Below are 15,211 nucleotides of genomic sequence, written 5' to 3'. Positions count from 1 at the left end.
TCCCACAATAGATTAATGTGAGCTGGTCTTAATTCATAACATCTTCTGTAACAGAACTAAAACCTGGGATATACCAGATTAGTGGTCTTGCCCAACAAATGTTCTCAACAATCTGGTGGCAACTAGTGTTACCCCTTACTATGGTCCATCAGACTGATGTAGATATATTTGAGAGAAAAAAATGTCCTAAAATTCAGGTGACAAAATTCTATTGTGAAAACAGATATATATACACACACCTGAGGGTAATTTGCTGAAGACGAACACTGTTTGTCAAAATTAAATATTAATGCATAAACATGTTTTTTTTTTTTTTTAAATACACATGCACTATTGTTGTTAGTAATTAAACATCTCAGTGCTGAAGAGCTCTCTCTTTACAAGGTAGATGAGCTCTACCTCTCAGGCCTGGGTAATAAAACAATAACCTGTACAAATTCCTTGACATAGGTCAAGTGAAATGATATAAGACATTCATTCAGCTGTGATTTCAAACAGAAAGTGGAGTGGGTTGGCATTAAGCGCTCTGGGGAAAATACCTGAAAAGGTATCATACAACCACAAAGTGATTGATACTACAGCTTCAAACAAAAACAACCTTCACAAATGGATTGAGATTTGAAAAGATGAGACATGAATACTGAGAAAGGGTAAGAATCCATAAAGCTATTTACCTCAAAGTAGAAGATAATCTCTTGTTTTTTTCCCATCAAAATGTTCTGAGATACAAATATTGCCCTCATTTCTGAAGTACTATAAATTCATAAAGCACACAGCTCATCACATTATACAGTGAGCTCCAAAAGTAGAGACAGTGACACTTTGTTGGTTGTTTTGGCTTTATACTTCAGCACTTCGGATTTAAAATGATACAATGACTATGAGGTTAAAAGTGCAGACTGTCTAACTTTGTCACTCGTCATCATTCACGATTCATTCAGGATTATCAGTAATCATGGTAGCATCCATAGTCAGGTAAACGTGTTTAGAAACATTATATTCTTATTTAGAATAAAAGTAACAACGCATTATTTACCATTCATTTCTATTGGGCACAAAATAATCTGAGACAACCAAAACAAACAGCAAATGCATCCAACAAGTTTGTAGAGTCACAAGCTTGATGTATACATTGCGTGCTACCAAATACTAAACTTTACACTACTTTAATATGAATTTGTCCCAAAACCTTTGCTTCCCTAAAATGGGGGGGGGGGGGGGGGGTACTATGTACAAGACATGCTGCAATTTCTAAAGAGTTCACGTGATACGGATGACAATACCCTCAAATTAAACCTGACAGACTGCACTTTAACCTCATAGTCATTGTATCATTTTAAATCCAAAGTGCTGGAGTACAGAGCCAATACAACACAATGTGTCACTGACCCAATACTTTTGGAGCTCACTGTACTTCATCTGATTGCATGCAAGTTACTATGTGCAATGTTTGCCGTTTCCCTTCATTTACCATTTATACACTGAACAAAAATATAAAACGCAACATGCAAAGTGTTGGTCCCATGTTTCACGAGCTGAAATAAAAGATCCCAGAAATGTTGCACACTCACAAAAACCTTATTCCGGACAAATGTTGTGTACATCCCTGTTAGTAAACATTTCTCCTTGGCCAAGATAATTCTTCCACATTACAGGTGTGGCATTTCAAGAAGCATGATCATTACACACATGCCCCATTTTTCTTGTTCTCAGTTACCCCACCAGGAAGACCACCAGCTGGAAGGAAGCAACAGAGGAAAGCGCTCATAAGACAAAACATTACTAATGACTAGGGCCAGGAGTTTTTCCTGGTCAGGTCACATGGTCTGGAAAAACTCTTGGTCTTATGTTATAAATGCAACAGGTGTTCTTCCTTTCCTTTAAGAATACCAGCACCAATCAGGCTTCATTGTTTCTTTCATTGGATCCAAATTAAAACGAAAAATACCACATGTTGATCATCACTAACATAATAACAATGTGAGCACTTCCTAATGCTTTCTTAATAAATGTAGTGGTTGGTGTCTCTCAGACTCATAATTACCATCTTAAAATACTGCATTATTTACTGGTGGTCTTTCTACTCCATCAGGGTGGCTTCTGGCAAGAAACCACTCAACAGAAGAGTTGGACTTAATCATGCAGGCAAGCACACACACACCCCTGCTCTCCCTTCACACCCTCAAACTACAACAAATAGTACAGGGATTTCATAGTTGGTCTATTGACCACAAACTTGCTCTAACAATCCTCAAGGTAAACAACAACATAGTACATGGTGGAATGCCACCGTCTTACCTCAGGCTTCGGCTCATCTTTAGGACTGTTTGATCCACTGGCTTCAGCTGCTAATTAGATCATTTCTAGTAACCCTCTAAATCACGTGTCAAACTCATTCCATGGCGGGCTGAGTGTCTGCAGGTTATCGCCCCTCCCTTGTACTTGATTGCTGAATTAAGGTCACTAATTAGTAAATAACTCCTTTCACCTGGTTGTCTTAGTCTTAATTGAAAGAAAAAAAAGACACTAAGCCCTTCATGGAATGAGTTTGACACCCCAGTTCTAGATGAACCCTCTATACTTATAAACAGTATAATGTATTTCAAATCAAATTTGATGTCACATCTGCAGAATACAACAGACCTTACTGTGAATTGCTTACTTACAAGCCCTTATCCAACAATGCAGTTCAAAAAATAGTTAAGAAAATATTTACTAAATAAATAAAAGAAAAAAGAAGAAGAAAATTACATAACAATAACACGGCTATATACAGGGGGTACCGGGCTATATACAGGGGATACCGGTACCGAGTCGATGTGCGGGGTACAGGCTAGTCGAGGTAATTTGTAAAGTGACTATGCATAGATAATAAACAGCGAGTAGCAGCAGTGTAAAAACAAAGGCGGGGGCAATGTAAATAATCTGGGTGGCCATTTGATTAATTGTTCAGCAGTCTTATGGTTTGGTGGTAGAAGCTGTTAGGGAGCCTTTTGGTCCTAGACTTGGCGCACCGGTACTGCTTGCCGTGTGGTAACAGACAGAACAGTCTATGACTTGGGCGACTGGAGTCTGACAATTTTTGGGGCCTTCCTCTGACACGGCCTAGTATATAGGTCCTGGATGGCAGGAAGCTTGGCCTCAGTGATGTACTGGGCCGTACGCACTACCCTCTGTAGCGCCTTACGATCGGATACCAGGCGGTGATGCAACCGGTCTTGCTCTCATTGAGGTTGTTTTCCTGGCACCACATGGCCAGGTCTCTGACCTCCTCCCTATAGGAGGAGGCTGTCTCATCATTGTCTGTGATCAGGCCTACCACTGTTGTGTCGTTTGCAAACCTAATGATGGTGTTGGAGTCGTGCATGGCCACGCAGTCATGGGTGAACAGGGAGTACAGGAGGGGACTAAGTACGCATCCCTGAGGGGCCCCAGTGTTGAGGATCAGCATGGCAGATGTGTTGTTGCCTACTCTTACCACCTGGGGGCGGCCCGTCAGGAAGTCCAGTTGCAGAGGGAGGTGTTTAGTCCCAGCGTCCTTAACTTAGTGATAAGCTTTGTGGGCACTATTGTGTTGAACGCTGAGCTGTAGTCAATGGTCTCTGACCATTGACGTTTATCATTTAAGAATCAGTCAGTTGGAAATATGGTTGGAGTTCACTGTAACTGCCAGGTAAACTATCCGCTTAAGTTTCATACACACCTCCATTCTCCTGCCCCTTTCCAGGTTTGTCTGCGTCCTCTTCCCCTGTTTTGTGGTTGACCGTTAGCGGAACCGTAATCTCTGCAGAATCACACACAGAAGGAAGACATCAACTACAGCCTCTCTCCTACAGCATCAAATGCTATTTAAGAATGTACCTCTGCTTTATACAGTCTTAAATTAACTGGATAACTTGCCTTGTTCTGGCTGGACTACATCACTGCCTTTAGCTGAGGAGAAGAGAGAAAAGTTGAGCTTAGCATTCTGATACACGGACCATATTAGTATTGGTTGTGTTCACTTCTGGATGACAATGAAAAGGATGCTAAGTGGCAGAATTCCAGGTGAATACCACTGTCTTCTTACCCTCAGGCTTTGACTCATATTTAGGACTGTTGGATCCACTGGCTTCAGCTGCTGATGAGAACAGAAGGACAAACTTTCTCTAATCAGATCATTTTGAAAGAAAAACTCCTATACTTATACACTCCTATACTTGAATGCATTCAGTTGTACAACTGACTAGTTATCCCCCTTTCCCAATACACAGTGTGTTGTATTTTACTTTTAAGAATCTGTCAATTACAGCAGTGTTTCCCCTAGGATTGGTCATTCAACATTGGTTTACAGCAAACAGAGTAGAAGAGGTTCCTTGAATTTACGATGTACAGTTGAAGTCGGAAGTTTACATACATTTATGTTGGAGTCATTAAAACTCGTTTTTCAACCACTCCACAAATTTCTTGTTAACAAACTATAGTTTAGACAAGTCGGACATCTACTTTGTTCATGACACAAGTCATTTTTCCAACAATTGTTTACAGACAGATTATTTAACTTCACTGTATCACAATTCCAGTGGGTCAGAAGTTTACATACACTGAGTTGACTGTGCCTTTAGAGCTTGGAAAATTCCAGAAAATTATGTCATGGCCTTAGAAGCTTCTGATAGGCTAATTGACATCATTTGAGTCAATTGGAGGTGTACATGTGGATGTATTTCAAGGCCTACCTTCAAACTCAGTGCCTCTTTGCTTGACATCATGGGAAAATCAAAAGAAATCAGCTAAGACCTCAGAAGAATAATTGTTGACCTCCACAAGTCTGGTTCATCCTTGGGAGCAATTTCCAAACACCTGAAGGTACCACGTTCATCTGTACAAACAATAGTACGCAAGTATAAACACCATAGAACCACGCAGCCATCATACTGCTCAGGAAGGAGACGCGTTCTCTCTCCTAGAGATGAACGTACTTTGGTGCGAAAAGTGCAAAGCAATCCCAGAACAACAGCAAAGGACCTTGTGAAGATGCTGGAGGAGACAGGTACAAAAGTATCTATATCCACAGTAAAACAAGTCCTATATCGACATAACCTGAAAGGGCGCTCACCAAGGAAGAAGTCACTGTGCCGAAACCGCCATAAAAAAGCCAGACTACGGTTTGCAACTGCACACTAAGATCGTACCTTTTGGAGAAACGTCCTCTGGTCTGATGAAACAAAAATAGAACTGTTTGGCCATAATGGCCAACGTTATGTTTGGAGGAAAAAGGGGGAGGCTTGGAAGCCGAAGAACGGGGGTGGCAGCATGTTGTGGGGGTGCTTTGCTGCATGAGGGACTGGTGCACTTCACAAAATAGATGGCATCGTGAGGGAGGAAAACGATGTGGATATATTGAAACAACATCAAGACATCAGTCAGGAAGTTAAAGCTTGATCGCAAATGGGTCTTCCAAATGGACAATGACCCCAAGCATACTTCCAAAGTTGTGGTAAAATGGCTTAAGGACAACAAAGTCAAGGTATTGGAGTGGCCATCACAAAGCCCTGACCCCAATCCTATAGAAAATTTGTGGGCAGAACTGAACAAGTGTGTCGTGCAAGGAGGCCTATAAACCTGACTCAGTTACACCAGCTCTGTCAAAAGGAACGGGCCAACATTGACCCAACTTATTGTGGGAAGCTTGTGAAAGGCTACCCGAAACATTTGACCCAAGTTAAACAATTTAAAGGCAATGCTACCAAATACTAATTGAGTGTATGTAAACTTCTGACCCACTGGGAATGTGATGAAATAAATAAAAGCTGAAATAAATAATTCTCTACTATTATTCTGACATTTCACATTCTTAATATAAAGTGGTGATCGTAACTGACCTAAGACAGGGAATTTTTACTAGGATTAAGTGTCAGGAATTGTGAAAAACTGAGTGTAAATGTATTTGGCTAAGGTGTATGTAAACTTCCGACTTCAACTGTATTTTCCCTTTAAGTTTGCATAAGGTTATGAGATTACTACTGTGGCACTCACACACCCTTTTTCTATTTATTTCTTCATTCTTCTCTTAATTTGGGGGGGGGGGGGGTATCTGTACTCTACTATTTATATATTTGACAACTTTTACTTCACTACATTCCTAAAGAAAATAATCTACTTTTTACTCCATATATTTCCATGACACCTACAAGTACTTATTACATTTAGAATGCTCAGGCATGACAGCAATATGGTCCAATCCACACACCTATCAATATAATGCATTGTCATCCCTACTGCCTCTGATCTGGTGGATTCACTAAACACAAATACTGCAGTTGTAAAATATGCTTGAGTGTTGGAGTGTGCATACATTAATACATTATTAAGACCCTTTCAATGAAATGAAATGCACATTGTCTAACATTTTGGTGAAGCGGTGAGTATGAAGAGTTGGACCAGAAAGAGCCAGAGAATCACCCTACCTTTCATTTTCTTCCACACCAACCAAACTGAGGAGTAAATATACAAATATTTTACAACTTCTTAAAGTACAAGTCTGCATTAACCATACCTCTGCATACAGTACCTCTGAACTACTGTAAATACAGGTAGAACAGGTATCCCATTCAGGGGGTATAGCTCACTGTTGTTGCTGCTGTTATGTCAATCTGTGCTTCACAACTATGTACATGTACAGTGCTCTGTTACTATAGATGTGCTGTTCTTACCTGTTATGACGGCAACAAGCACTACAATAGTAACGACAACACCACCAACAACGCCACCATCAATTTCGGAAGGCTCTGAAATGAAAAAAACATTTTGTATTGATACTTTGACAGGAGTTTCAGGTATTCAACATAGGACATTTTGAATGCTGCACTACAGCACTAGCAGTGTTACTGACATATCAATACATAAGACTAACACACTTATGAGTGTCCACTCACCTGAGCCAAACACCTGTCCAATTGGCTCACTGACTTCCCCTTCCCCACGAACATCATTCTTCAGCTTGCAGATGTAGCTTGTAACTGTTGGTTGATTTGCCAGTGTCGCTCTTAGAGACATCAGCTGTTTTCCTACAACCTCCCACGCCCCCATCCCCCACTTTCCAGCTGTAGGTGACTGGTTCAGCATCAGTGGTGTCGCCCTCACAGGTCAGAGTGCAGGAGGTTTTGTCTGGGTTACAGGAAGAAGTGATTGTGGGTTTGGGGACTGCCTCTGTAAATAGAGGAAAGAAACAGGAATCATTTGGGAAAATGCTTGTGAGGCACTACAATACATAACCTGCTGTTTCTACATAACCTGCTGTTTCTACATGACCACACACACATACACACACACACACACACACACACACACACACACAGAGAAACACTTACTGATAACAGATCGTTTATATGTCTTGTCAGGCTGTTTGCTGTTGAACTCCACAGAATAAACTCCACTGTCTGTTTTCATCAATCCACTGATTCTCAGCTCTCCAGTAGTCTGGTTCAGGGTTGTACGCCTCTTGAAGGCAGCATAGATGTCCAGAACACCAAAATCCTTGTCCACTCTGCCACCTTGTTCCTACCATGCTTCCATAGGATGCTTGTGATGAAGTCAGGCACTGTGGACGTGTCTGTTTCAACACCAGCTCACCTCCCACTTTATGATAAAGATCCTCTGGAAAAGCAGACCATTTCATACATGTATCAGAGTAATCAATGTATCCCAGGGTAACATTATGGTTAGGGTATAAATATGTAGTCCTAACCCTATTGGCATTGAACTGACATTATTATCAACCTTTACTGTTTATGTCTAGAATTCTGCTTGCTGGGTGTATCTGGTCTATGTAGTCTGGCCACGTTGACTAGTATGTCCCCCCTCACCACCACCACTGGAGCAGAAATGTATCTAGACTACACTACAGAATAAAGACTTTGTCTACACCCTGTTCACTATCATATCACTAGCTAGGTTTCCATCCAGTCTGCGACAGATGTTCATGATATTATTCTAAAATCTTCATAAAACAATAATCACATTTTCCCACCAGAGATATGTTTCCATCAGACTGACTTTTTGCTGATAAAAGTCTTTGAGTGATGAGGTAGTGTACATAGCCCTCCATACCTCTCTGATTCAGAGGGGTTGGGTTAAATGCGGAAGACACATTTTAGTTGAATACATTCAGTTGTACAACTGACTAGGTATCCCCCTTCCCTTTCACTTTACATTAAAATAACTTTTGCAGATAAATTCCCATGTACCAAATGAAAAATACAAATTTAAATGGGTTCCATCGCATTTTCAACTATACTGATGGTTTGTCACAAATTGCTACGTTATATAGACTGTTGTGTTATATCGACTATTGTGCATTATATAGACTATTGTGCATTATATAGACTGTTGTGCTTTATAGACTGTTGCGGTATAAAGACTGCTGTCTGTTGTGTTATATAGACTGCTGTGTTATATAGACTGTTGTGGGTTATATTTTTAATATTATTTCACCTTTATTTAACCAGGTAGGCCAGTTGAAAACAAGTTCTCATTTACAACTGCGACCTGGCCAAGATAAAGCAAAGCAGTGCGAAAAAAATCAACAACACAGAGTTACACATGGAATAAACAAATGTACAGTCAATAACACAATAGAAAAATCTGTATACAGTGTGTGCAAATGAAGTATGGAGGTAAGGCAATAAATAGGCCCAATAGTGGCGAAGTAATTACAATTTACCCCCTCCCCATTATTTACTGGTGTCTTTACTCCATCAGGGTGGCTTCTGGCAAGAACCACTCAACAGAAGAGTTGGACTTAATCATGCAGGCAAGCACACACACACCCCTGCTCTCCCTTCACACCCTCAAACTACACAAATAGTACAGGGATTTCATAGTTGTCTATTGACCACAAACTTGCTCTAACAATCCTCAAGGTAAACAAAACATAGTACATGGTGGAAGCCCCGTCTTACCTCAGGCTTGGCTCATCTTTAGGACTGTTTGATCCACTGGCTTCAGCTGCTAATTAGATCATTCTAGTAACCCCTCTAAATCACGTGTCAAACTCATTCCATGGCGGGCTGAGTGTCTGCAGGTTATCGCCCCTCCCTTGTACTGATTGCTGAATTAGGTCACCTAATTAGATAATAAACCCTTTCACGCGCGTTGTCTTAGTCTTAATTGAAGAAACAAAAGACACTAAGCCCTTCATGAATGAGTTTGAACACCCGTTCTAGAGAACCCTCTATACTTATAAACAGTATAATGTATTCAATCAAATTTGATGTCACATCTGCGAATACACAGACCTTAATGTGAATTGCTTACTTACAAGGCCCTTATCCAACAATGCAGTTCCAAAAAATAGTTAAGAAAATATTTACAAAATAAATAAAGAAAAAAGAAGAAGAAAATTACATAACAAAACACGGCTATATACAGGGGGTAACGGGCTATATACAGGGGATACCGGTACCGAGTCGATGTGCGGGGGAAGGCTAGTCGAGGTAATTGTAAAGTGACTATGCATAGATAATAAACAGCGAGTAGCAGCAGTGTAAAACAAAAGGCGGGGGCAATGAAATAATCTGGGTGGGCATTTGATTAATTGTTCAGCAGTCTTATGGTTTGGTGGTAGAAGCTGTTAGGAGCCTTTTGGTCTAGACTTGCGCACCGGTACTGCTTGCCGTGTGGTAACAGACAGAACAGGTCTATGACTTGGGCGACTGGAGTCTGACAATTTTTGGGCACTTCCTTGACACGGCCTAGTATATAGGTCCTGGATGCAGGAACGCTGCCTCAGTGATGTACTGGGCCGTACGCACTACCCTCTGTAGCGCCTTACGATCGGATACCAGGCGGTGATGCAACCGGTCTTGCTCTCATTGAGGTTGTTTTCCTGGCACCACATGGGCCAGGTCTCTGACCTCCTCCCTCATAGAGGAGGGCTGTCTCATCATTGTCTGTGATCAGGCCTACCACTGTTGTGTCGTTTGCAAACCTAATGATGGGTTGGAGTCGTGCATGGCCACTGCAGTCATGGGTGAACAGGGAGTACAGGAGGGGACAAGTACGCATCCTGGGGGCCCCAGTGTTGAGGATCAGCATGGCAGATGTGTTGTTGCCTACTCTTACACCTGGAGGGCGGCCCGTCAGGAAAGTCCAGTTGCAGAGGGAGGTGTTAGTCCCAGCGTCCTTAACTTAGTGATAAGCTTTGTGGGCACTATTGTGTTGAAAGCTGAGCTGTAGTCAATGGTCTCTGACCATTGACGTTATCATTTAAGAATCAGTCAGTTGAAATATGGTTGGATTCACTGTAACTGCCAGGTAAACTATCCAGCTTAAGTTTCATACACACCTCCATTCTCCTGCCCCTTTCCAGTTTGTCTGCGTCCTCTTCCCCTTTTGTGGTTGACCGTTAGCGAACCGTAATCTCTGCAGAATCACACACAGAAGGAAGACATCAACTACAGCCTCTCTCCTACAGCATCAAATGCTATTTAAGAATGTACCTCTGCTTTATACAGTCTTAAATTAACTTGATAACTTGCCTGTTCTGCGCTGGACTACATCACTGCTTTAGCTGAGGAGAAGAGAGAAAAGTGATCTTAGCATTCTGATACACGGACCATATTAGTATTGGTTGTGTTCACTTCTGGATGACAATGAAAAGGATGCTAAGTGGCAGAATCAGGTGAATACCACTGTCTTCTTACCCTCAGGCTTGACTCATATTTAGGACTGTTGGATCCACTGCTTCAGCTGCTGTGAGAACAGAAGGACAAACTTTCTTAATCAGATCATTTTGAAAGAAAAACTCTATACTTATAACTCCTATACTTGAATGCATTCAGTTGTACAACTGACTAGTTATCCCCTTTCCCAATACACAGTGTGTTGTATTTTACTTTTAAGAATCTGTCAATTCAGCAGTGTTTCCCTAGATTGGTTCATTCAACATTGTTTACAGCAAACAGAGTAGAAGAGGTTCCTTGAATTTACGTGTACAGTTGAAGTCGGAAGTTTACATACATTATGTTGGAGTCATTAAAACTCGTTTTTCAACCCATCCACAAATTTCTTGTAACAAACTATAGTTTAGACAAGTCGACATCTACTTTGTTCATGACAAAAGTCATTTTTCCAACAATTGTTTACAGACAGATTATTTTAACTTCACTGTATCACAATTCCAGTGGGGTCAGAAGTTTACATACAATGAGTTGACTGTGCCTTTAGAGTTGGAAAATTCCAGAAAATTATGTCATGGCCTTAGAAGCTTCTGATAGGCTAATTGCACATATTTGAGTCAATTGGAGGTGTACATGGCGGATGTATTTCAAGGCCTACCTTCAAACTCAGTGCCTCTTTGCTTGAAATCATGGGAAAATCAAAAGAAATCAGCTAAGACCTCAGAAGATAATTGTTGACCTCCACAAGTCTGGTTCATCCTTGGGAGCAATTTCCAACACTGAAGGTACCACGTTCATCGTACAAACCATAGTACGCAAGTATAAACACCATAGAACCACGCAAGCCATCATACGCTCAGGAAGGAGACGCGTTCTCTCTCCTAGAGATGAACGTACTTTGGTGCGAAAAGTGCAAAGCAATCCCAGAACAACAGCAAAGGACCTTGTGAAGATGCTGAGGAGACAGGTACAAAAGTATCTATATCCACAGTAAAACAAGTCCTATATCGACATAACCTGAAAGGGCGCTCACCAAGGAAGAAGTCACTGTGCCGAAACCGCCATAAAAAAGCCAGACTACGGTTTGCAACTGACACTAAGATCGTACCTTTTGGAGAAACGTCCTCTTGTCTGATGAACAAAAATAGAACTGTTGGCCATAATGGCCAACTTTATGTTGGGGAAAAAGGGGGAGGCTTGAAGCCGAAGAACGGGGGTGGCAGCATGTTGTTGGGGTGCTTTGCTGCATGAGGACTGGTGCACTTCCACAAAATAGATGGCATCGTGAGGGAGGAAAACGATGTGGATATATTGAAACAACATCAGACATCAGTCAGGAAGTTAAAGCTTGATCGCAAATGGGTCTTCCAAATGGACAATGACCCCAAGATACTTCCAAAGTTGTGGTAAAATGGCTTAAGGACAACAAAGTCAAGGTATGGAGTGGCCATCACAAACGCCCTGACCCCAATCTATAGAAATTTGTGGCAGAACTGAACAAGGTCGTGCAAGGAGGCCTTAAAACCTGACTCAGTTACACCAGCCTGTCAAAGGAACGGGCCAACATTGACCCAACTTATTGTGGGAAGCTTGTGAAAGGCTAACCCGAAAACATTTGACCAAGTTAAAACAATTTAAAGGCAATGCTACCAAATACAATTGAGTGTATGTAAACTTCTGACCCACTGGGAATGTGATGAAATAAATAAAAGCTGAAATAAATAATTCTCTACTATTATTCTGAAATTTCACATTCTAATATAAAGTGGTGATCGTAACTGACCTAAGACAGGGAATTTTTACTAGGATTAAGTGTCAGGAATTGTGAAAAATGAGTGTAAATGTATTTGGCTAAGGTGTATGTAAACTTCCGACTTCAACTGTATTTTCCCTTTAAGTTTGCATAAGGTTATGAGATACTACTGTGCACTCACACACCCTTTTTCTATTATTTCTTCATTCTCTTTAATTTGGGGGGGGGGGGTATCTGTACTTACTATTTATATATTTGACAACTTTTACTTCACTACATTCCTAAGAAAATAATCTACTTTTACTCCACTATATTTTCCATGACACCTACAAGTACTTATACATTTAGAATGCTCAGGCATGACGCAATATGTGCCAATCCCACACCTATCAATATAATGCATTGTCATCCCTACTGCCTCTGATCGTGGATTCAACTAAACACAAATACTGCAGTTGTAAATATGCTTGAGTGTTGGAGTGTGCATACATTAATACATTATTAAGACCCTTTCAATGAAATGAAATGCACATTGTCTAAACATTTTGGTGAAGCGGTGAGTATGAAGAGTTGCACCAGAAAGAGCCAGAGAATCACCTACCTTTCATTTTCTTCCACACCAACCAAAACTGAGGAGAAATATACAATATTTTACAACTCTTAAAGTACAAGTCTGCATTAACCATACCCTGCATACAGTACCTCTGAATACTGTAAATACAGGTAGAACAGGTATCCCATTCAGGGGGTATACTCCACTGTTGTTGCTGCTGTTATGTCAATCTGTGCTTACAACTATGTAATGTACAGTGCTCTGTTACTATAGATGTGCTGTTCTTACTGTTATGACGGCAACAAGCCTACAATAGTAACGACAACACCACCACAACGCCACCATCAATTTCGAAGGCTCTGAAATGAAAAAAACATTTTGTATTGATACTTTGACAGGAGTTTCAGGTATTCAACATAGGACATTTTGAATGCGCACTACAGCATAGCAGGTGTTACTGACATATCCAATACATAGACTAACACAACTTATGAGTGTCCACTCACCTGAGCCAAACACCGCCAATTGGCTCATGACTTCCCCTTCCCACGAACATCATTCTTCAGCCTTGCAGATGTACTTGTAACTGTTGGTATTTGCCAGTGTCGCTCTTAGAGACATCAGCTGTTTTCCTACAACTCCACGCCATCCCCCACTTTCCAGCTGTAAGGTGATGGTTCAGCATCAGTGGTGTCGCCTAACGGTCATCCAGTGCAGGAGGTTTTGTCTGGGTTACAGGAAGAATTGATTGTGGGTTTGGGGACTGCCTCGCTAAAGAGGAAAGAAACAGGAATCATTGGGAAAATGCTTGTGAGGCAACTACAATACTAACTGCTGTTTTTACATAACCTGCTGTTTCACAGTGACCAACACACATACACACACACACACACACACAACACCACACAGAGAAACACTTACTGATAAAGATCGTTTATATGTCTGTCGGCTGTTTGCTGTTGAACTCACAGAATAAACTCACTGTCTGTTCATCAATCCACTGATTCTCAGCTCTCCAGCTAGTCTGGTTCAGGGTTGTACGCTCTTTGAAGGCAGCATAGATGTCCAGAACACCAAACATCCTTGTCCACTCTGCCACCTTTGTCTCCCATGCTTCATAGGATGCTTGTGATGAAGTCAGGCACTGTGGACGTGTCTGGTTTCAACACCAGCTCACCTCCCACTTTATGATAAAGATCCTCTTGAAAAGCAGACCATTTCATACATGTATCAGAGTATCAATGTATCCAGGGTAACATTATGGTTAGGGTTAAATAGTAGTCTAACCCTATTGCATTGAACTGACATTATTATCAACCTTTACTGTTTATGTCTAGAATTCTGCTTGCTGGGTGTATCTGGTCTATGTAGTCTGGCCAGTTGACTAGTATGTCCCCCCTCACCACCACCACTGGAGCAGAAATGTATCTATGACTACACTACAGAATAAAGACTTTGTCTACACCCTGTTCACTATCATATCACTAGCTAGGTTTCCATCCAGTCTGCGACAGATGTTCATGATATTATTCTAAAATCTTCATAAAACAATAATACCATTTCCCACCAGAGATATGTTTCCATCAGACTGACTTTTTGCTGATAAAAGTCTTTGAGTGAGGTAGGTGGTACATAGCCCTCCATACCTCTCTGATTCAGAGGGTTGGGTTAAATGCGGAAGACCATTTAGTTGACTACATTCAGTTGTACAACTGACTAGGTATCCCCCTTCCCTTTCACTTTACATTAAAATAACTTTTGCAGATAAATTCCCATGTACCAAATGAAAAATACAAATTTAAATGGGTTCCATCGCATTTTCAACTATACTGATGGTTTGTCACAAATTGCTACGTTATATAGACTGTTGTGTTATATCGACTATTGTGCATTATATAGACTATTGTGCATTATATAGACTGTGCTTTATAGACTGTTGCGGTATAAAGACTGCTGTCTGTTGTGTTATATAGACTGCTGTGTTATATAGACTGTTGTGGGTTATATTTTTAATATTATTTCACCTTTATTTAACCAGGTAGGCCAGTTTGAAACAAGTTCTCATTTACAACTGCGACCTGGCCAAGATAAAGCAAAGCAGTGCGAAAAAATCAACAACACAGAGTTACACATGGAAAAACAAATGTACAGTCAATAACACAATAGAAAAATCTGTATACAGGTGTGCAAATGAAGTATGGAGGTAAGGCAATAAATAGGCCAATAGTGGCGAAGTAATTACAATTT

The 15,211-nt window shown here is 40.8% G+C and overlaps 1 pseudogene; it reads right to left on the bottom strand.

Annotated features, from left to right (window-relative positions):
* Nucleotides 1–257: 257 nt before the first annotated feature.
* LOC120051419 overlaps nucleotides 258–15,211 on the bottom strand; it is a 206,130-nt pseudogene continuing 191,176 nt past the window's right edge.

Source organism: Salvelinus namaycush, chromosome 7 (assembly GCF_016432855.1).
Source record: "Salvelinus namaycush isolate Seneca chromosome 7, SaNama_1.0, whole genome shotgun sequence".
Lineage (NCBI taxonomy): Eukaryota > Metazoa > Chordata > Actinopteri > Salmoniformes > Salmonidae > Salvelinus > Salvelinus namaycush.
This window is presented reverse-complemented; position numbering and strand designations above follow the sequence as displayed.